We start from the raw sequence: 13,964 nt of genomic DNA, 5'->3' as shown, positions 1-13,964 counted from the left end.
AGGTGTTGCAAAACCGTTGCTAAGAATTGAATAATATAATGATACGTTCGAGACTCTAATAGCCAGAGAGAATAGCTAGTTTCTTAAGATGCTTATGTAGCTCAGGGAGGGAGTCAATCTAATGATCTGAAACAAGGTGAACTTGGAAGAAAAAGTAAGCGTGAGGCTTGTGTTTGGAGAGCTATTTGGGTAAAACGGTGGGTGATATGCCTTAGCTTTGAGAAGTACCAGCAGTTTCTGGGATCACCACCATCTCACATGGGTAAATCCCAGACTGCTGCTCTCCTCTGATAGCCACGGTTCCACTGGACTCCATTCCTCCCTTCATGGGTGTGGAGGCGCTGAGACTTCCTCTCCTACTCCATCATGAAGCCCATCAAAACACTCCCTGAGAGATGCCCAGTGAAATCTTTCACCTACTTACTGTTATGGGTTTAATTGAATTCTCTAAAAAAGAGGCTCAAATCCTCACTCTTAGTGCCTGTGAATAGGACCTTATTTGGAAATAGGGTTTTTGCAAATGATGGGTTAAGGTAAGATAAGGTCATTAGGAGGCCTTAATCCAATGTGACTGTGTTCTTATGAAAAGGGGAAACTTGAGAGACATGAGTAGAGTGACTGCAATGTGAGGATGCAGGGAAAATGCCATCCACAAACCAAGGAACACCTACGGCCACCAGAAGTGGGGAGAGAGGCCCAGAGCAGATTCTCCGTCACAGCCCTCAGAAGGAGCCAACATGGCTGATGCCTTAATTTTGGACCTCCAACCTCCAGAACTCTGCAACAATACATTGCTGTTCTTTAAGCCACCCGGGATTGTGTTACTTCAGCCCTTATAGGTTTTCTCAATCAATACGATGTAAACGTGTACTTGATACGAGAAACTTCTCAGACCCTTTGGCTCCTGAGGGATCCAGGGCTCAAACGTTTTTGTCATCACCACCATTATAGTCATTGTCACTATGTATTCTGAGTCAAACTCTATTTTCAATGCTTTATTTCCATTATTTCGTTTATTCCTTAAAAGGGTAGATATCAATATATCCACCTCACAGGAGGGTAAACTGAGATAAGCCATCTGATCAGAGATGTGACTTGGTTTTAACTACAGTGGAGGGGAGTCCCGGACCTGGCTTAGGGGCCTCTGAAGGACTAGGAGCTACATACTAAAATATACTTCCTTATGGGTAAAGGAGACTTTGGGAGGTGGCCTAGGAATCTATCCACCAAAGACCAAAGACAAGATCATGTTTTTGGGAAAAATATGTTCTGGGTTTCATATACATGACTGGCTAATGAATCTTTGAAACATGTTCCTTAGTTAGTTGTTTGTGGGTTACCTGAGTCACTAAATTAAAATATTGCTTTACTTGTAACAGTTATTCAGAATTGTAAAAAACACGCAGAGGTGTGCTATGCTTTTGCTAAATAATGTTGGAAGATTTAAAAATCTATCTTTTCTTCCTGCTGGATGAAGCAAAGTGTTAATGGGTTATTTGATCACAGATTAGCAGAACGGGAACTAAGTGGGGGGCAGGGGATGAGAAAAGCCTTATGTTCTAGCACAGGTGCTGTTGTTTTTTGGGGAATGACAAGAGAGACAATTCCCAAGAAATCAAATAACCACCCTTTTTGGATTGATGGAGATGTCCCTCTCCATTCCTTTTTCTCCCCATAAACATTTGATTCAAAGAGTATAATCATGATACGTAAATGTGCAGAATTATTTTTTTTTAACTTCAAAACCCCAATTTTTACTGCAGAAAATTGTAATCATAAAATCGACATATACTTTGATCAGTTGTAAAAGCTACTTAATAGACAATCAAAAGAGACTTATTTTTTAATTTTCTTGGTTAACATATTTTCTGAGGCACTGTATTAATCAGATCTCAGTCACATGCAAGTGTGAGATGCTTAAGTCAAACTGGCTTACGCTCTGGAAAACAGTGTGGAGGTTCCTCAAAAAATTAAAAAGAACTACCCTATGACCCAGCAGTAGCACTGCTAGGAATTTACCCAAGGGATATAGGAGTGCTGATGCCTAGAGGCACTTGTACCTCAATGTTTATAGCAGCAGTCTCAACAATAGCCAAATTATGGAAAGAGCCTAAATGCCCATCAACTGACGAATGGATAAAGAAGATATAGTTTATATATACAATGGAATACTACTTGGCAGTGAGAAAGAATGAAATCTGGCCATTTGCAGCAATGTGGTTGGAACTGGAGGGTATTATGATAAGTGAAATAAGTCAATCAGAGAAAGACAGACACCATATGTTTTCACTCATAGGTGGATCTTGACAAACTTAACAGAAGACCATGGGGGAAGGGAAGGGGAAAAAAAAGTTACAGAGAGGGAGGGAGGCAAACCATAAGAGACTCTTGGATACTGAGAACAAACTGAGGGTTGATGGGGGTGGAGGAGAGGGGAAAGTGGGTGATGGGCATTGAGGAGGGCATTGGGATGAGCACTGGGTGTTGTATGGAAACCAATTTGTCAATAAATTATATTTAAAAAAATAAAAAAAGACAAACTGGCTTAAAAGGGAGACAACATGGGGTTAATGAAGTCATCTAATTGAAAAGCCTAGTGCAATTTCTAGTACTTAGTAAAGATAGATTTATGGACTTAGAACATAACCTGTCTCACCCATTGCTAATAAGTATGTGGTGTGAATGTAAATCTAAGTTTTTAAATGCTTATTTATTTATTTTGAGAGAGAGAGAGAGCCAGCATGTGGAGAGGCGGAAAGAGAGAGAGAGAGAGAGAGGATCCCAAGCAGGTTCCACACTGTCAGTGCAGAGCTGGATGCAGGGTTTGATCTCATGACCATGAGATCGTGACCTGAGCTGAAATCAAGAGTCAGATGCTTAACAGACCGAGCCACCCAGGCACCCCTAAATTTCATAGTTCTCTGTACATTGTCTTTGGATTGTAGCAGTTTGAAACCACCTGATGTCAGCAGAAGAAGGGCAGTGTGCAGATACACTGCCAATGTTGTGTAATATTTAAATTACCATTAATGTGTTGGCTGTTTTTGAATGCCAGGAGAGATATTTTCAAATTTAAAATTTGCTCATAATGTTTATGTTATCCTCAGATATTAGGATAAATGGAAAACAGACACAAAGTTGACTGAATAACTCTGGCTCTTCCAAATAAATTATCCATGATATCCCAAGAAAGTACTTAATTCTTGCCACGTGCCCGAAGACGACCAGCTTTGATGAAGTTGCTTTTCAATTGCACAGTTCTTCGACGGCATTTAGCTGGCCTGTTGGACTCTTGGGAGTCAGGGAGTGTTTTTTCTGCCTTACCGCCTAGGCTATTGACTGTCCCATCAAGGTGGTATGGCTACATGCCTACACACAGGGGTGAGGCCTAGCTTCCAAGCTCTAGATTAGAAGACGAGTAGTATGACTTAACAGGTGGATCTTACTATTGGATGGCAGAGAAATGTCTTTACTGAGATATTTTTCTTGTTTTAGAATCCTGGAACTTGACAGGGCAAATTCCACAGACTCCATGTTGCAGATATTTTGGTCAGGGCCGATAAAATCTCCATTGGTTAGTGGGAGACAGGGGGATGACATGGAAAGAGCACAGGGATAACAGTCTGGGTTTTATTCCCATTCTGACATCATCTCGGAGGCTTTTCTGGAAGGATGGTGGTGATGCCGTTCACCACGGCAGAAGGTATAGGAGGAGGAACAGGAGGGAATTACACAGTCCCACACCCACAACAGAGCTGCCCAGACTTCTACCTTATTTCTATTTGAGGTTGGAGTTGTGTTTCCTGGATTATCACACAGCACTAAGATAGCTTATCAGTTCCTTTAAAAGTGGTAGGAACAAGGGGAGTCTGGATGGCTCAGTCATTTAAGCGGCCAGCTCTCGATTTCGGCCCAGGTCATGATCTCACAGTTCGTGAGATTGAGCCCCCTGTCGGGCTCTGTGCTGACAGCTCGGAACCTGCTTAAGATTCTCTCTCCTGCTCTCTCTCTGCCCCTCCCCCCACTTGGGCACACACTCTCTTTCTCTCTCTCAAAATAAATAAACATCAAAAACAAAGTGATAGGAACAATACTCTCACTTTTATATGGTGCTCAGGAGGAAAGCTGCCTGGGCTCCAGAGTGTTACTAATCCCTGAATAATTACACTTACACAGACAATAACCCTGGGGGAAAATGCCCATTGCTGGGTGGCTTTGGTGGGTTTCAGTGTCAGCTTATTCAGAGGCCTCCAATCAGGCTGTGGTGGGGATTCCGATATCCTGAGTGAGGTTTTCTGAATAGGAACCACATGGTATGTTCTAATAATAAGGTCTCTGTAGGGCTGAGACTAGTCCATTGTTTTGTGTCTTCCTGGTAATGAGGACGGGGATTTAGAGTCTAACTTCATTTTCTCCCAGAAAGCTCCACAATGTTTAGGCACCTATGTATGTTAAAAGAAAAAAACAACATTGCTCATTTTACTTCACCATCAAGCAACCAAATCCCCAGTGAAAATGATCAAATTGTAAGAAATAATTCCCCAATCTACCACTGGGGCCACCATTGGCCCAAAGTCCAGGAAAAATATCCTTTCATGTTTGTTTTCAACCTCAGAAATCCCTCAAATTTGGCAAATATGATTTTGATGCGAAGGGTCAGTAGACTCCTACAGGAGAAGACGCATATTCACTGCGATGTGGTTTTCCAGGCTTTCTCATCCAGCTGTCTACTCGCTTGCTCTGGCTAAGGACACCCTATAGCATTTTGTAGAGTCAACAATGACTGAGGCGCCTGGATGTCTCAGTCGGCTAAACATCTGACTGGCTCAGGTCATGGTCTCACTGTTCATGGGTTCAAGCCCTGCATGGGGCTCTCTGCCATCAGTGTGGAGCCCACTTCAGATCCTCTGTCCCCCTCTCTCTGCCCCTCCCCCACTTGCACACGCATGTGCGCTCTCAAAAAAAAATACGAGTAATCACATAATGAAAGGCGTATGCAAAGACCCAGGAATGTCCCTTCTCATTGAAAAGATCGCATAAATCTCTCTTATTTCTTCTCTCCAGACCATTGAGTATGATGGCGATCAGGGTTGTAACTTGTGTGCCGGCTTTTGTCGTCATCGTTGTTGTTCTTTATTCTGGTTCCATGATCCTACTGCATTGTTAAAGGGTGCTCAGTAAACAAGGTAGCCATGTGCCAGAAGAACATAGTTGGAATCACATTTACAGACAGAAGCCAGGAGTCTGAGCACTAACCACCACTAACTAGCTGTGTGACTTTGAACAAGTCATTTAACTGTCCCTGCAAAAGGAGGGTGATGGTTTCCAACATCCCGTGTGGTTGTTCTGATATCAAATGGGCTGATGTAGGAGAAAGTGCTTTGTTAAATGGAAAGCACGGGACGAATACCACTTGCTACTACTGGTCAAGTCACCCGGGAAATGGTTCCATGTACTTAACTCCCATTGACTTCCTCCATCCCTCCTTTGGGCTCACTGACTTCTAGCGGCCCCAACAAGGGGTGCCCAGGCATTGAAACAATCTCCTCATCACCTACCATAGAAACAGTAGGGAAGCACGCAGGCACTCAAGAACATATTTGCAGGAACACTTCTGGGCTTTATATCAAGTTGAGAACTCACGTCAAAAGGCTGATGCTTGACCAAACTATTTTTTTTTCTCACTCTGCCCAGTACCTAAAAAGGATCATATAGTCCTAATTAGGCCTAGAGAGGCCCACAAAAGAAATGTGTTTCCAAGAGCTTTGGATTTATGAACTAAAAACTGTAGGCTACTGTGTATTTTAATATATTCAGAGAGACAATTAAGATAACTTTAGTTATGGTTTTGGAAAATAGTCTGGGCAGCATTCAACTGAGCATATAGCCGTTCCCTGTCAAAAACCAAACTGAAATGACATTTTTGGAATCAACTCACTCTGTTAAAAGCAACCAACCATCTGAAAACACTCAATGAGTTGGAATAAAGTTGTATAAAGTTTTGTGATTCTCAGGAGAGGAACAAAGATTTGGAAGAAAGCTTAGCTGCCGAACTGCAGGAACAGGCAATTCACAAAGAAGGGAGTTAAATGGCCTACGGATGTGTGAAAAAATGTCCGCTCTCACCGAACAAAGAAATGTGCATTAAAACAACAAAACACCTTTAACAGAGATAAAAGTAAATTCCAGGACTCAGTGTCAGCCAGGTTCTATAAAAACGGGCACTCTTGCATCCTGTGGGTGGAAAGGTAAACTAGTGCAATCTTTTTGGTCTGCAGTTTGGCAAGATCGGAAGTGAAACTTTAACTTCCTAGCTCTGCTTCAAGAAATTTGTTCTCAGAAATTTATAGATTAAAAAAAAATTATGAATGGTGTTCACTGTAGTCTTATTCATAATAAGGAAACTGGATAAACCTAAATTGGAAAAAGTGAGGTGTTCAATAATAGGGGAATGGTTAAATACATGGGGATCGAACCATCTGTTGGGGACTATGTGCTTGTATACCGCTCAATTCCTGTGTTCAAACCCTAGCCCCAGTAGGATGGGATTAGGCAGCGGGGCTTTGGGGAGGTGATTAGGCCATGAAGGTAGAGCCCCTCTGATGGGGTTAGTACCCTCATAAGAAGAGGAAGAGAGTTAGCTCTCTCTCTCTCCACCATAGGAGGATACAAGGTAAAGGCATCAGTCTGTAAACCAGGAAGAGGGCCTTCACTGGAACCCAGCCATATTGGTATCTTGATCTTAGAATCCCAATCCCCGGAACTGTGAGAAATAAATGTTTGTTGCTTAGGCCACCCAGTCTATACTATTCTATTATAGCAGCCCAAATAGACTAAGACATCACCCATACATAAAATGTTATGCGGTCTTTATATTTTATCATTTTGAAGTTTACCTGATAACTTGGGGAATGTTGTTCTATTATATTCATTATAATGAAGAAGGACTGAAAATCTGCCTGCAGTGTGTAATGCCTATCTGGGAAAAAAATGTATAGAAAAAAGAGTGAAAGGGAATATAATAAAACATTAACAAGAGTTTCCACTGTTAGATAAGGATATGCATGGCTTCCGTTTTTTTCTTTATATTTGTATTTTTTATATCTTTCGTATTTTTCAAATTATATCTAATTAACATGGATAAATTGTCATTTTAATAATCAGGAAAAGTATTATATTAAAAAGAGGAAAAATTTGGTATCCTCTCAAAACTGTCGGCTGAGCTAGCTTGCACTGAAAATGGAGGCCCCACCTGTCCGTTTAAAGAGGGTCATCCTGATCTCTGCGTGTTTCTCTGAGAAGGATTCCAGCTGGAGCAGGAGACATGTCATCAGAGTGAACACACAGAATTTTTAGTCCTGTCAGCCATCAGAATCCTACTAAGTACAACAAGAATTAAAAAGGAAGAGGGTGAAAAAAAACCCTTGTAATTTTTCTGTTTTTTCAGTTTTTTCCCCTTCCCCCTCACTGTAAATTCTGTTAAGTTTTATCTTCACATTCTGCCCAATTGATATTCTGAAAAGGAAGATAAAGGGAGTTAGACATTTAGAACTTTCTTGATAAAGTTAATTAAAATGGCCCGGGAAAGGCATGGCTGAGATTTCTTTTTATCTAAGATGGAGATGAAAAGCCACGTATTTCCAGGATTTAATTGCACACTTGTGAGTCTATTGTTTCTAGTTTTGCTGGCAAAAAAAGTGCTTTCTCCTTTAGACCAAGTAGAAAATGACTCAAATCTTATCCATTTCTCTCCCCCTCCCCCCACTGCCCACCAAACAGGCTAGAAATCACAGTGCAGAATCAAGAAGAAAAGAGCTCGTCAGCAGTAGTGCTGGATGTTTCCTGTTTGTCCCTCTGGATACACTTTGCATCCCTTACCCTGTTCTCTGTCCAAGAAGACTGGCCTTTACAGACTGCATCCACGGTCCATGCCCTGTGCATTCCCGTTAGGTTTGGCCAATGGAAGGCACAGGCAGGAGAAGGTAAAGACCTTCCAGTATTTATTCCCCCGGCTCACTGCCTGCCGGGCCAGGGCTTGTCAGTGGCTGCATCTTATAGGCAGCCTCTTCCAAAAGCAACAGCTCTCTTTGGGTTCATGGCTGATTTCCTGCTGTCTCTTTCAAGAAGTAGGTCATAGTAACTTCCTGTTGATTCTAGCACCTGGGTGTTTTACCATCACTTGCTGATTTCCCTTAAACCTGCATGGTAAATAAATAGAGCCTGCATCAAATTCGGTTTTATCTCCTTTTTTGTATTTGCCCTCTCTTTCCTGCCAGGGTGCTGAGCTTTAAAATATCTTCGGAGATAGTGCAGTTTCATTCTGTGTCATGACTATCCATGAGAATGTTCTGATAGCACAGATGAGCCCACTTTTTTTTTTAAGTTTATTTATTTATTTTGAAAGAGAGAGAGAGAGAGAGAGAGAGAGAGAGAGAGAGAGCACCAGTCGGGGAGGGACAGAGAGAAGGGGAGAAAGAGAATCCCAAGCAAGCTCCACACTGTCAGCGCAGAGCCCGATGAGGGGCTCGAACCCACAAACTGTGAGATCATGACCTGAGCCGAAGACAAGAGCTGCACGCTTAACCGACTGAGCCACCTAGGAGCCACAATGAGCCCACTTTTTATAATTATATGGTTAGCAGAAGAGTTTGTGAACATCTCACAGTGTGACAATGGTCAGTCTTGTGCCCTTGGGATTTATAATAATGGATCTTAGCAACTGGGTTTCACAAAATACTGGGGAGTCAAAACAGAGGTATGCTGGAATAATTTATTAGTAATAATGAAGAACTGAGTTTTGTGCATTAAACAAATAATAAGAATAGACATTGTTAAAAAAAAAAAAAAACGCTGTCATTTTTAATCACAGACATTCCAGTAGGCTTTCTTGAGATGTAGGGAAAGGAGGTAGAAAGTTCCAGCATATACACCTGAAGTTGCCTATAATTTGTATGTATCCTTATCTACATGCCATTCCATAGGAATGGCCCTGGCAATATGCCCCTTATCTTTTATGTAGGGGTGGAAAAAAGATGGGAAACTGTTGTTGGATCACAAAGCAATTCACTAAGGAATTTCTCTGACTCACTAGTAGCTCTATAGTTTGTCATCCAAGTTTCCATCAGTCTGTATAGTATAAAGTCACTAATATTTTAATTAACATTCACTGATAAGTGCCTTAGATGAATTATCTTATTTAGTCCTCATACCCATTCACATATTACCAATAAAGAGTTCATCAGTGGGCTGAAAGGTAGACGGGCTTTGAAGAACATGGCGTACCTTCACCAAGGAACTCTGTTTGGGGTCTCCTGGTGTGAATGTGAGCTGGGTGAAATGCAGCACTCCTTACTGCTGAGGCTGAGACTAATAGATCCCAAACAGTGAATAGAGCAAAAGAGTTCAAATCTCTTGCTCTGGTCAGTTTAATCCAATTAAATTATGAGATCTAGAGGATACTGGAATGAATGAAATATAGTTCTGCCCTCTAAGAATCGGAAGCCTAGTTGGTAGACAGAGATATAAACAAATAGAGAACTGTAATAAAATGTGATTAAAATGATAATAGAACGTGCTTAAATTTTAATAGGAAAACAGATAAGGGAGCAATTACATCTTTGGGAGGTAGAGGAGTTTCATGAAAAATTATGTACCAAAGGTGACAGTTAAGCTTGACCTTGAGGGGTGTTAGGAGTTTCAATAGTGAAACTGGTGGAGAAAGAGGTGAGAGAGCCCAGCAGGGGTTTTCCTTCTTATTCTTACCAAAAGCTCAGAGTCTCCAATTGCTTTAGGTTTCAAATGGCTTTTTCAATATTGCATTTCCTATGATTTGTCTAGATTTCTTAGTCCTCTTTGGGTCTAAGGAATTAAAGTACCATTGAACGGGTGCCTAGGTGGCTCATTCAGTTGAACGTCTGACTTCAGCTTAGGTTTTGTGGGTTCAAGCCCTTCTTTGAGCTCTATGCTGACAGCTCAGAGCCTGGAGCCTGCTTCAGATTCTGTGTGTGTGTGTGTGTGTGTGTGTGTGTGTCTGCCCCTCCCCCACTTGTGTGCGTGCATGCTCTCTCTTTCTCAAAAATAAATAAACATCTATTAAAAAAAAAAAAAGTACCACTGGTAAAGAAGCTTTGGTTGAAAGGAGAGCAGGCTGGTCTGGAGTAAAATCCAACCATTGATTGCTTTCAGCAGGACCATGTACCAACCTGAGAAAACCATCTAGAGACCCCAAGTCTGAAATCTGACAGAAATGTATAGTCAGAGATGTGTACCACAATTCACAGGGCCTGCCTTTCACCTGGTTTTACAGATAGTCTTGGAGACAACTATCTACCGGAGATTTCTGTGGCCACATGGAGTTTGGATCATGAAAGTATTAGGGAAATATTAAGAAGGGAGAACTTATAGAAGGGATTTATCAACTCAATACTATTAGTCATAAGTATACTGTATTCTATCAGACCCAGAAGAGGAAAGAGGATTTAGAAGATTGTCTAAGACGTCATGAAGATTGATAGAGTTTACTTGACTGAGAAAAGCAGACGAGTTAAATCCAGTTTTAGATTTTTAAATATGTGAGAGACCCGTGACTCTTATCTTTGCCCCCAGACAGATGTGAATTCTTTCTTGCTAAGACCCAAAGACCTTATTCACCACTGTCTTATGTCATCTTGTCTTAAACTCTAGACCTACTATTGTTTCTTGTTCTCCCAGCGTGGTCAATGGACATACACTCAAGTCATGCCAGTGAGACTTGCGGACTGGACAAGGCAAAGGGAAATGAAAAGAAAATTGGGAATTTTTTAGAACCCAAAATCAAGTGCCTGGATCAGCTTGGCTTCAGAAAGTAATGGGTTATAACAACACCAAAAAAGATATAACACTTAGACATAAATGTGCAGATTTTATAAGGGAAAAAAAAACTTTAAAACACTTTTAAGGGGCACCTGCGTGGCTCAGCCAGTTAAGTGTCTGACTTTGGCTCAGGTCATGATATTGCGGTTCATGGGTCTGAGCCCCACGTTGAGCTCTGTGCTGACAGCTCAGAGCCTGGAGCCTGCTTTGGATTCTGTGTCTCCCTCTCTCTCTGTCCCTCCCCCACTCACGTTCTCTCTCTCTTTCTCTCTCTATCTCTTTCCCTCTATCTCCATCTCTCTCAAAATAAATAAACATTAAAAAAATTAAATAAAAACACTCTAAAAAGATATAAAAGTAAACTTAAATGGAAGGAAATCCCTGTTCTTAGACAGGATGATTCAGTATCATAAACGTCATAGAGACACCAGGTCTTTCTAAGTTAATGTGATCCCTACAAAAATACCATTAAAACCCATTCCTGGAACTATGCAAGTTGATAGTAAAGTTCATACAGAAAAACAAAACAAAACTTGCAAGAATAGTTGGAAAAAAGCTGGGGGAAAAGAGCTACTTACCAGATATTACAATGTACTTTATTATAAAGCCTCTGAAATTAAAACAACGTGATACTGACGCATGAGTAGATAGACCATTGGAATAGAATAGAATAGAAAGTTAAAGAATAGACCCAAATATATGTGGAAACATAATACACAATAAAGGTAGCATCTCCATTGACTAAGGCAAAAATAGATTTTTTTTAATGTTTATTTATTTTGAGAGAGAGAGTGAGAAAGAAGGAGAAAGACAGACTGCGTGTGAGCAGAGGAGGAGCAGAGAGAGGGAGACACAGAATTTGAAGTAGGCTCCAGGCTCTGCGCTGTCAGCAAAGAGTCCAACGTGGGGCTTGAACTCATGAACCGCGATATCGTGACCTGAGCCGAAGTCAGACACTTAACTGACTGAGCCACCCAGTCACCCCAGGCAAAAATAGATTTTTAATAAACATTGTGAGGACCACAGGATAGCTGTATGTAAGAATAAACTCCAGCTGGATCAAGAATGAAACCCCTCAGTGTTAGAAAATCTGGCTAACTTTCTCTTATAGGTATGAGGACATCCTTTCTAAATGCAACTCAAAATTCAGATGCAACAAGACTGATAATTCAAGCTACCTAGAAATAAAATATACTTGCATGGTAAAATAAAAAAAAATCATGACAAAGTCATAAGATAACTGGGAGAAAACATTTGAAACAAATATCATAATTAAAGGACCAATCCTCCTAATGTATGAAAAGTAACGGGATGTGGGAGGTGAGAATGCTTCTCCAGCTTTTTCCTGACTTGATGTCAGTCTTCACCCTGGGTTTTCTATAGAGGCCCCAGTAATTAGCTTGCTGTTGGGTTGATCTGATTTAACATTTCATGGTCACTTTGTTGTTATTTTTTACTAACTTGTACTTTCACTCCCTGGGACCTGCTTGATTTATAAGTGTTTTCTCAGATCACATTCTGTGCTGGGCTCTGCACCTGGTGTTTTTCCTGGGCCAGTAATGATGACTGGTTTGCTGGGCTCTCATTTTGCTGTGGGTTCCTAGTGAGATCCGCCCCTGTGTGGGTGGTAGGAGGCTCAGGGAAGGGTGTTGGATTGAGAGAGTCCTTTAGCAGAGATTAATACATTCAAAAATACACTTAGCTTACAGTCTTGGGGATTCCTGGGTGTTGTTAGACACAGAGGGCCCTTTCTTGGGTCCCAACAGAAATGGGTAAGTTTTCAAAGGAGGGGAATAAAATAAATAAGTTTTAGGTTATAGATACCTAAATCAAATCTTCATTTCCATTGTTGTTACTTGAGTAATCATAGTTGAATGCACACAGACTAAATTTCATTGCCATTGAAATAATTAAAGTGTCATGGATAGACAGCAGGAAGATAATGGTGTTCTGGAATGAGAATGTTCTGGGAAATTAAAGGAATGGTGCCCAAACTGCCCCACCCCCACCCCCTCATGATGCTGGGGAGCAGCTTTAACCAGAGATTCATGCTCACATCAGGTCAGACGAATGCATTTCCTGGAAGCGTATAGTCTTGTAGATCTTTGGTCTGGATTCTGAGCTAGACTGACCCATGACTTACCTGCTAATATGACTACAACAGCACTTTACATTAGTAGAGGGATTTCTATTTTTGAAAGCATTTCCACATTATTGATCTCACTGGATCTTCATATGACTCTGTGAAACAGGTAGATATTACTGTCTCCATTTTGTAGGTGGGATAACTGAGGCTGAGAAAGGCTAAGAGATATGAAGAGACAGCCCAATGGATGACTGGAGTAAGAATTGGGGCACCTGACATAGACTCCATTGACCTGTGGTTCCTGAGCAACTCAGTTTATATGAAGTTTTCCAAGCCCCAACTCCACCTTCAATTAAATGAGAGGTTTGCACAAGGTGGCCCTTGAGGCCCCTTCCAGGGTTACTGTTACCAGGAACTGGTTAGTGGAGGGGAAACAGCATACACTACCCCCCGGGGCTGCAAAGTTCTCCCCCTTCCTCTACCCCACACCATACAGAACCAAGAACTCACTTGGGATAGGGGGTTAGCTTTTTCCTACTGCAGACTATGGATGGAAAGCATACACTCTCCTGCCCAATGACAGGAAATTTTTGAAGTTTATTTTATTTTTGTGTGTGTGACTTTTTCAATTCCTCCTATGTAGTTTTTATTAATGTTTTTTAATGTTTGTTAATGTTTATTAATTAAGCTTTATTGTGTTTGCTTCGGCAGCATGTATACTAAAATTGGAATAATAAAGAGAAGGTCAACATGGCCCCCCGCACAAGGATGGTGTGCAAATATTTTCCAGCTTTATTGAAGTAGAATTTGCATACCATGAAATATATCCATTGTAAGTATATAATTCAATGTGTTTTAAAAATAAGTTTATGGAGTTGTGCAACCGTCACCACAATCCAGGCTTAGAACTTCTCCTTTATCTTAAAACATTCCTTTGGGCTCACTTACATCAGTCCCCACTCCCTTCTCCAGCCCCAGGCCACCCTAGATATGCCTTCTGGGTCTACAAATGTATCTTTTCTGGACA

The 13,964-nt window shown here is 41.1% G+C and overlaps 1 pseudogene; it reads left to right on the top strand.

Annotated features, from left to right (window-relative positions):
- The first annotated feature begins 13,632 nt into the window (after positions 1–13,632).
- On the top strand, positions 13,633–13,733 carry LOC131508234 (U6 spliceosomal RNA; annotated as a pseudogene).
- Positions 13,734–13,964: the final 231 nt, after the last annotated feature.

This window comes from Neofelis nebulosa, chromosome 3 (genome assembly GCF_028018385.1).
Source record: "Neofelis nebulosa isolate mNeoNeb1 chromosome 3, mNeoNeb1.pri, whole genome shotgun sequence".
Taxonomy (NCBI): Eukaryota; Metazoa; Chordata; class Mammalia; order Carnivora; family Felidae; genus Neofelis; species Neofelis nebulosa.
Note: the sequence above shows the minus strand (reverse complement) of the source record. Positions and strands in the feature narration are given on the sequence as shown.